The following is a 10,126-nucleotide window of genomic DNA, read 5'->3' as shown; positions in this document are numbered from 1 at the left end:
TTTGGCACTAAAGAAAATGAAATGAAATGAAATAAATTAAATTAAATTAAATGGAATATTAGGATGAGTCCCTCACACAGGCAAGAAGATCCCAGTGGCATTTGAACTTGGTGAAGGCACAGAGTAAGAGCCCTGGCCTCACTGCCAGCAGTTACAATATCTCATCCTTACCTACACACTTTGCTCTAATCCCAGTCACTCTGCTTGTTACACCTACATATACATTTATCCTCAGTGATAGCGTGAGGTAGACAATCACACCCCAGAGGATTTGGGGAACAAATCCGGTTAATTAGTAGATTCAGTGAGATTAGGGAGGTAGACAGCTCAGCTTCCCCCTGGACTATATAGAGAGCAGAAGAAGACTTATTTCCAAAGATCTGAATTGTTTCTCTGACTTTCTGCAAGCGAGATAAATTTAGCTACGTTAGAGATACTTTAGGTACCTTTAACCTTTAGACATTACAAGCATCCTAAAAAAATGCCATTAACCTAATTCTAGGACTTTGTTGATACTGCAAAATAAGATGGTACAATAACCAAGTGAGGAGTACTGAGGCTGAGCAACACTGATTCTCCTATATCCAGAGACAGTTGAGTGGTTCAAAACAGTCAAGGAGCTGTGAAGTGCTACACATGGACAGTCAGTGCCCACACTCACGGAGCCCAGGCTACCCCTCCTGCTCTAAACAGACACACAGGTTGTCAGTGAAACTACTGGAAGTGCTGACATACGAGGTGGAGCCCTGCTTGGTGAATCAGGTAGGAAAAAACATCAACACGTTGATCCTTTAAGTGTCCCCTGAGCAGCATTATGGCAAAAGACCTGTCATTCAGAGGTAGGTGGGGAAATATCAATTCAAATATTGAAATGGGGGTGATGGGTCAAGCAATTCCACTTAGAAGGAGTCCATCTCCATAGCTGAGAGTTCTTAGCTAAACATCCTGTGATGAATGAGGAATGTATCTAACATATAGACCCTTGGTTTGCTTTTCCTCTCTGGGTAAGCAATGCAGCTGTTCCCTTGTCCATGCTTTGTACAAAGGATGCATGTTCCACATTAGGAATTATGTGAGAGGTTTAAAAATTATTTCAAAGTCTTGCAACACTTAGGGGAGTTATAAAGGTATGGAGTTAAGTAACTTGAAAGTGACAATTAAGAAATTGGATGAAAAATCTGGAACTTAATCAGATCTTCCACAGCCTAGGGAAGTCTCTCTTGAAACCGAGCCAATTTTGTACCCTCTTATGTACCTCACACTGGCACTCCTTTCTTTAGTACTTCTTTCCCTCTTTGATCCTTCTGATGCTTATTTGACATTTCTGGGATCAGATTAAGAATCGGAGTATTGGGCAACAAGTAGCTCTAAGGCAAAAGATGACAAGTGGGAGAAGATGTTCTAGTGGGAAAGGTCCAGGGGATTTTTGCACAACCAGGGTCTGAAAGAGCTTCTGGTGATCCTGTCACCACACTGCATTTTCTGTGTCCATGCTGTATTATCTGCACCCTGCATTTCAAGGATTGATATCTCAGTCAGTTATCTTGGTCAGAAATCCTGCAATTATTCTTTTTAGGAATTAAAACTAAGGGAAGCATGACTGTGAGAACTTAGTGATTGGCTGAGGTCAGTACAGGTGACAAAATACCATACCAGGAAGGAGACAAAGAGGACAAGGGGAATGATACTACAATACTAAAGAAGATTGCTGTTTTTTCCTGGGATATATTTTTTCTCTTATCTTACATTTACACATATCTATGTACACAAACAACAGGACAGGAATGCTGAAGCAGCTGTCTTGGAGCTTTATTTCATCACAATCATCACTCTCATTTTAGAGAACTAAGCAAGGGAGATGAAACAGCTTCAGCTCTTTACAACAGCAGACACAGTTCTCTTTGTTACAAAGTCTGTAACAACTTTTTAGCCAACAGAATAATATTAAAAGCTGACAAGTGTTTGCTCTGGCCAATTAATAAAGCCACACATACATCTTGTTTTGAACAGTGCTTGTTTATCATAGCTTAGAACAATGGATAAAACTTCATTATCAAACTTACCTATTCCTACTATCTTGTTTAACATATTTTCCTGAGGCCTGTCTCTACACAGCTCACAGCCCTATTTGTTGTCCTTGAATCTTCGGCATTCTTGCATTTCTCCATCCTGAGATTTGCTTTCACACAGCTTTGTAAGAGTTTTATACCTTCTCTATTCCCCACAATTCCCCCTCTTGATTCAACTTTAAAGAAATCCTTTTAATGACTTTGTCATATACAGGCTACTTCGCATTACATAGTTCTACTACAGTGCATTTTTACTTATTTAGCAAAACAGCATTATAAGCTTTCTAAACAAGGCTATATTAATAAAATTTACCTAGTATATTGCTTTTTTGTTTGTCTAAGGCACCCTTTTTTGCTTGTTTTGAACCACAGCAGTTGTTTCTTGTCCTTACATCTTCAGCAATCTTGCATTTCTCCATCCAGAGATTTGCTTTCACACAACTTTCTCAGAATTTTATACCTTTTCTATTTCCCACAAGGACATTGAAAATATTACAACAATATGCTATTGAGAAGAAAATAAGAATGGCCTTGGGGAAACACAGATTTCTTTGTAGAAAGAAATCTAAAAGATCAAGGCTGATAGGAAAGGCAGTATAAATGGTTATTAATAAAAGACAAAACTAATCGTTGGATACAGAAAGAGAACTATTAGTTTCATAGAAGAGGAATCTATTTTAAATTAAATATCTTTTTTCTCTTAAAGGTAAAATAATGTTAGAAAATAGAAAATGAATTGGTGGGTGTTGTTTACAAATTTTAATGGTTGTTGGAATGCTGCCAGAATATTTTCTGAATATCTCACTCCTTTTTGTAGGATTTTTCTCTTCCACTTCTGAGAAATTCTCAATAGGAAATGAAGTGTAAAATTCATCACAAAAGCCACACTCTCAGAGCTTGAAGATCCTTGGCTATTTACAATTAGTCCCTTAAAAAAACCCAACAAACCTGTAAAAGTGAAAAAAAAATACTCCAATATTAAGATACTCGCATGGCTTGTTTTGTAATTTAAATTCAAATATATATTCAAACAAGGAGGATACTCAACTTTCATTCGACTGTGTTCATGAAGAAACTTTTTATGACTCCTTTAATTAATCAGTTTGAATGTACCTGCCACAGCCTCTGGGGATAGAGATTCCTTATTCACTACATACATGAAAAGAAGTACACCTACACAACAAATCGACATCGGAGTGCAGCAGTAGGGACATCTACATACATCTACCCTGCCAAATATTTGTATATCACAATTTTGCCTACTCAAGCTACTCTTCAGACTGCTCCAAACTGAAATGAGCTGAAATAACAAAAGGAAAAAAACATATGCCTGCAAAATTGTCAGCAGTGGAACATGTGAACAAAAGGGACAAATAAAGAATTTCCAAAGGTTATCTTGCTATCCACTGTCTCCTGTCTACCCCTAGAACTACAACTCTGTTCCCCAGAACCATGCCATTTCCCTCAAAATATCTGGAAGTGGAACATAGCTGAGGAACAGAAAGTTCATTTTGTTCAGTTTAATTTCAGGGGTCAGAATCAGTCAGATTTCTTGGTATTACATGATATGCCTAATTTTCATAAGGATGAAAAAATTAAAGATTGACATAAAAAAAAGGTGATTGAGGTCTGTTGCCCATCTTTTGTACAGGTCTTTGTTCATTCAGGGATTTTCCATCTTGAGCTTTTCCATTTTACTTTCTTCAACAGTATTTGGTGGATGGCTGATTTAAACAATCTTTTCAAACCAAAGTAACTAACACCAGTATTCCTATGTCTGCTGTTGCTTGCTTCTTCAAAGAAAACTCTGAGGCATGACTTTTCTTGACAAAAGGGAGGCATTTATTAATTCTTCCTTATTGCCTATTTCCTTGAGTTATGTCAGAACAGAGTTCATATCACCTCCCAACTTCAAATTAAAAAGACATTTTCTGTGTACTGACTGCAGACTGTGGGGTTAATGTTTGCACACAGACCTGGAAGATTGGATATTCAAAAACATGGTCATACTTCTAAAAATTCAAACTATTTAACAAATGAAATACAGTTCTTCTCAACTTAAGCTACTTAAATTTTAAGTGAGAAATTAAGAAGAAACATAAGAGGTATGAGAAGCAGTTCTGACATAGACCAGATTATAAACAAAACTCTGATGTTTCCAGGCTCCAGAATAGGCTTTAGGAGTGGGATTCATCATGCTGGCTTTAGTGGATGGGATGAACTTGAGCACAGGTGATGGAGCGATGAACTCTTGGAAAAAGTACTTTCATTTTGTGCAGGAGTCTTGTGGTTAGGAATGCAGAGGTAGGGGCTGGAGAGCAGGGTTCAGATTCTCTCTCATTTCACTCCTTTGCTGTCCAAAACACCACACAGTGGAACAGCAGGACTTAAACATCATAAATCCAACTCAAAATGTATTGAAGAGAAGAATCCAAGATTTTAGAGTAGCTGTGAGGGACTTCACCTTGTCAGAAGAAGATGTGGTTACTAACAGATGGCTGATTATTTTTACCATCTTACGAAACGTTTTCCACTTTCACATTGCTGTGAGTTTCCATTCCTCTTAATTTTTTTTGTGAAGTTCTTCCCTCCCAGATCTCTCCTCATAGCAGCCAGCTTCTTTCATGGAAAAACCACTGAACTTTTGTGTAAAAACTGAGGATTTCTTTTTGTTTGTTTAATTAAGGTTCTGTAAAGATCCATGCTGGTGTGTCTATATTACTCTAATAGCGCTGAAGTACAGTGAATTTTTTATATCTTGCTTTGTAGCTGGGCCTCTCCTCACACAGCTTGAGACTGTGTCCTCTAATTCTGTCAGTGCTGCCTGGAGAAAGAGACCAACCCCACCTGAGCACAGCCACCTTTCAGGGAGCTGCAGAGAGTGATGAGGACACCCTGAGTCTCTTTTTCTCCAGGATAAACACTCTCAGCCGTTCCTCACAGGGTTTGTGTTCCCAGCCCCTCCCCAGCCTCGTTGCTTCCTCTGGATGCTCAAGTGTCTCAACGTCCTTCCTAAACTGAGGGGACCAAACTGGACACAGCACTTGATCTGTATAAACAGTATTTGGATTTGGTTTTGTATAATTTAGCATAGAAATTGCAAATTAAACACCCCAGATAAAAATTTTAATTTCAGCAATTGCCCAAAGTTCTTGCTGAAGTAAAAATACATCTGTTTCTCTTTACCAATCACATCTGAACACAGAGCAGACTCTTCAACCATAAGTTACGTAATTGAGCTTTCAGCTTTCTCCAAATATTAATGAAGTACACAGAACAGCAAAACAATTTTATTAACTCAGTTTTCATTCCCATCAGCCCAGCCTCACTTACTCCAGTGGTTTCTTCACAGCAGCTATCAGGAAATCACTCAAAACAGGAGTGCTGAAGTGGAGGGCAAGGAAGGAAGGTCGGGATCTGCAGTTATCAGTCAGAGATGTCAGTTCAGCCCAACTTTTCTGTGTAAATTAAGGCATGACTTGGTATAAGAGGAAAAATGACCAATGTCAAAACCGTGGAGCAGAATAAGATATTTAATATCATTGAGAAGTTCAGATAAGCCTTATTTTAACTGAACAAACACAATAGGAAGCCTGAAAAAAGTGATGATGATTGTGGCATGTCAGGAAACCAGATACTATTAGAAGCTCTCATGATATGGCAAAATTATGACCTCAAAATCCTGTTGATTGTCTTGTCCCTCAGCAAAAAAACCCACGATTTGCAATGAAAACCTACATGAGTCTATTTATCACACATGAATGCAACCTCACCTTTTCAAGAGCCTGCGATCTATTGTATTGTCATAAAAATTATTGTGAACTGCCTTGTGGTAATACATCTATGCTCTTGCTTAATAAAGTATAATTAAATACTTCTTGAAAACAGTTTTATTGCTATTAGAAGGACTAATATACTACACTGTACTACTCGACTGCAACTACTGCATTTATGGCTTTGTTTTTCCATCAAGCCTTCAGTTGCTGTTGAATTATTGTTTTTAAATAGGCCAGTGTTAAAACACCTATGTGGTATGAAGTAATTACTAATTTAGGCTGCATTGTGACAGAATTTTTAATTGCTAGATGGATGATGAGACACCAAAATAGCAATGCATGAAACAAAGCAATTGAGAAATCCTCTCTTGGACTCGATCTCATCCTAACTACGTGTACAAGGTCAGGCCTGTCAGATTCATGATTAAAGATTGCCTTCCTTGTTTTGTTCACGTACTTTTCTCTGCAGAGAAATCCTGTGGCACTGTGGAATCACTACAGGACATTTTTCTTACAAGCAATGGGGGTTTATTTCACTTAATTCACTTTCATTCAGATTCTTTTAAAGGAATAACTGGTTCCTTAGATGCTACTGATACAGATGTATATTCCAGAACATTTCCTTATTTTTTCTCTTAGATTATTACCTGAAAATCAGTTCAGGATTAGAAGAATCCATTAAATCCATATGTTCATCCATTAAAACAATGCTGTTTTTAGAACATTTCTTATAACAATTTCCTGCATTTGTGTTGTTTAGAAACTGTAGGAAAAAAGAGTTCATTTTTGAGGACATTCAGAAGTGGTGTCCAAATGTATTCTGAGTTAAAAAAAGGAGCTGAAACACAGAACCCCCACTGAAATGTAACAGATCATTAACAAAACCAAAGTAGAAAATCTGCCTCTCCAGGCGCTTTTTGCAAGTCTGTAATAATGTATTTTAAGTAAAAATACATGCTTTATTTGAAAACTCCTGAGACAGCACTGACTCATGTAATTTTCTTTTTATTTCTTTACTAAAAATCCGTAAAGATTGGAATCCTTTGTGAGTATAGCTCTTAAATTGTTACCATAATTAAAGAAAGAGAAAATATCTTTAAAAAATATTATTTGCCCTCAAGAATTTTGTAGTAATGATGTATTCCAATATTTAAAATACAGCCACTAGAATTCTCCCTAAACGATGATACATTTTTGCAAAATTTGGAAATTTTCAACACACACAAGACCACCACAGCCCTTGGAAACCCTAAATTAACCTTGTTAGAATTAGGAGACTGGATTCACTGCAATTTTTTTTTCTCCAGTTTTTTGCTGCAGCTCTACTTTTCCTCAGAAATGAAAGCTGAAGTGCTCTTGCTAAAACTTGACTCTACAATTGAGTCATACCATCCCAAATATTGTAAGCTTGACAGGGAAATGATGACTCTGTTGGGAAATGCTGATTTTGTAAGAGTCAAAGCTACCCAAAGTATTCCTGATGTTTTATTATTCCATGCGTGTCCAATATTTTTTTTTTATTTCTTTTTTTTTTTCTTTCCTTCCTATACTGGGATTATATGGCAAGGTTTTGGTAGCCAGGGGGTGAAGGCTGCAAGTGTAGCATCTCAGACAAGCTGTCAGAAACTGTCCTCATATCTGGCACAGTCAGCTGCAGCTGGCCCCAAGAGGGACCTGTCACTGTCACCAGCACCTGGCCAGCACCAAGCCCATCAGAGATGGTGGTATCATATCTGTGCAGCAGGTGGGAGGGACAGCAGTGAGAACATGTGAGAGAACAGCCCTGCAGACACCAAAGTGAGCGCAGAAGGAGGGTGAGGAGGTGCTCCAAGTGCCAGAGAAGAGATTTGCCTGCAGCACACGATGAAGACCATGGTGAGGAAGGATGTCCTCCTTCATGCTGGAGGAGTTCATGGAGGACTGTCTGGCCTGGGAGGGATCCCATGCTGGAGCAGGAGAAGAGTGTGAGGAGTCCTGCCCTTGTGGAGGAAGGAGTTGGAGAGACAGCATGTGATGAACTGACCACAGCCCCCATCCATCCCCCTGTGCCACTGAGGAGGTGGAAGAGTTTGGAGTGAAAGATGTGTCTAGGAAGCTGTTTTCAGATGTGATTTTGTTTATCATTATTCTACGCTGCCTAATTGGCAATAAAGTAAATTAATTTCCCTAAGCTGAATCTATTTTGCCTGTGACAGTAACTGGAGGATGATCTTTCCCTGTCCTTATCACAAAGCATGAGCTTTTCAATGCATTTTCCTCCCCCGTCCAGTTGAGGAGGGGAGTGATAGAGCAACTTGGTGGGTACACAGTGTCCAGCTAGAGTCAGCCTCCCACACTTAGGGGTTTTTTCTGAGTTATTTTTAGCATCTCTTTTGAAGCTTTACTTTTCTCCTACTTTCACTCCACAGCATACTTATGCTTGAGAGTTGTTAGTCAATTTGCTGTCAAGTCCCTTGAGGCTGTTCAGATAGTACTTCTTAAGTCTTGCTCGCTATTATTAACATGACAGCTTCCTCTACCCTTTTACATGCTCCGTGAATTTAAAAATTGCCTTCAAGCTTTCCTACAATTAGGTATTGTTTATACGTGTTTGGAACAGAGTGATTAAAAGTGAACAGAGAAGCCAAGTATCTTTGGGCTACTGGCCTCTGAGTAGTCACTTGGCATGCATCTGGCTTATGCAATGTCAAGATCTGTCTCAGTCCCAATATGTTCCTTGCTCTTGTGCTCTTACTTTCTGGCATAGTTGCTATTCTTCCCATAATTACTGCCAGAGCCATTAGAGAAGCAAAGTGCATGTGTGATTCCAAGTCATCACAAAGTGCAAGAAGCAATTCTTGTGACATTTTGTTCAGAATCTTCCTAACTTAACACCAATCAGTTCTTGTTACAGCTGCTCAGTAGGGCAGGAGGTCCTTGAGCACAAGACACATTTTCAGTCTGCTCTGAAGACTGATTCTGCATTCTGATCTTGATAATAATACAAGTATCAGTTGATTTTGAACACAAATTTTTACTTAGGATCATTTCACTTATTAATTAGAAAGACTGCATATCGCATAAAACTTCAATTATCCTTTTCAGTTTGAAAATGTTGAAATAACAGAATGTTTATTTCTAAAGATAGAAATAGATTAATTTCTTGCCACTGCTCAATTCACAGGGAAACACTGCCTTACGGAAGGAAGAGCAGTCCAGGCATTCATGCACCTTATCAAAGGATCCTTTACTTCAGAAGTGTAACAACCAGTTTGGTGAGGCTGACAGCCTTTATATTAAAGCTTAGGAATTTTATTTAGTAAATTAATGAATTAAGGTATTAAAGTTAATAGTAGCCTCTGGTAGAACACCTGTGGCCTGATTTTTAAGAATTCATAAACAGATATTCCAGGGAAGTTGTGCTGAAGAACACTGGCTAAAACTGGAAGCCAACACTTGTTCAAATGACATAAGGTATGTTCAGCCTTACATTTTCATCAGAAGGTGTTTTACAGACAGCACTTCTGTTTGGAAAATACAAGTGGGAGGTCAAAGAAATGAAAGCTAATCGAAGTGTCCTGAGATGAAAAACAAATCTTAAGAATCTTTGCAGTAGGAGAGGAGCTAGGCACAGGGAGTGCTCTGCTGGGAACATTCCCACTGATCCTGACGGAAAAAATTCTGAGTCAAATTCTAAAAACCAGACAGAAAGTCTTTTTACTTATGTTTTAAAAGATAGCAGAGAACTATCCACCTGAGCAATCTGGATCTGGGGTTTGGGATTTATTTTTTTCCTTTTTTTAATGACTATAGCAGTTGCTACTTGGCAAGACTGAAGCAATCTAAAACAACTTTATTTTTCACTGTGTAAACACTGTATAAACAAACAAAACACACTCATTATTTAAGTATCCAGTAATTTCTTATTTTAAAAGTTTTTTGGCAAAGCTAATTTCTCTGTTTTGAGGAACATAGAAATTTCAATTGAAAGGTATCTGGTTTTTCAAAGGACAAACAGCAATCTTCTAAATCAGCACTATAAATTTCAAGGCATCCAGTACAATTTGTGACTTCTGAGAACAACATTTTTAGGATTCATGTACATTAGCATATTGCAGTGTTTGCATTTCAGAAATAGTGGAGAAACATTGTTTTCAGACATGCTGAGACTGAAATAATGCATGGAAATAAACAGGCTTTATCTCTGAAAATTTAAATAAAACCATGGAGGTTCTGCTTTGCCACTGCCTTAGATTTATATAACTTCATTACTTCAATAATGTAAATACTTCTGGATTCCTG

This window comes from Catharus ustulatus, chromosome 4 (assembly GCF_009819885.2).
Source record: "Catharus ustulatus isolate bCatUst1 chromosome 4, bCatUst1.pri.v2, whole genome shotgun sequence".
Taxonomy (NCBI): Eukaryota; Metazoa; Chordata; class Aves; order Passeriformes; family Turdidae; genus Catharus; species Catharus ustulatus.
The sequence above is the reverse complement of the archived record's forward strand: the minus strand, read 5'-3'. Positions refer to the sequence as shown.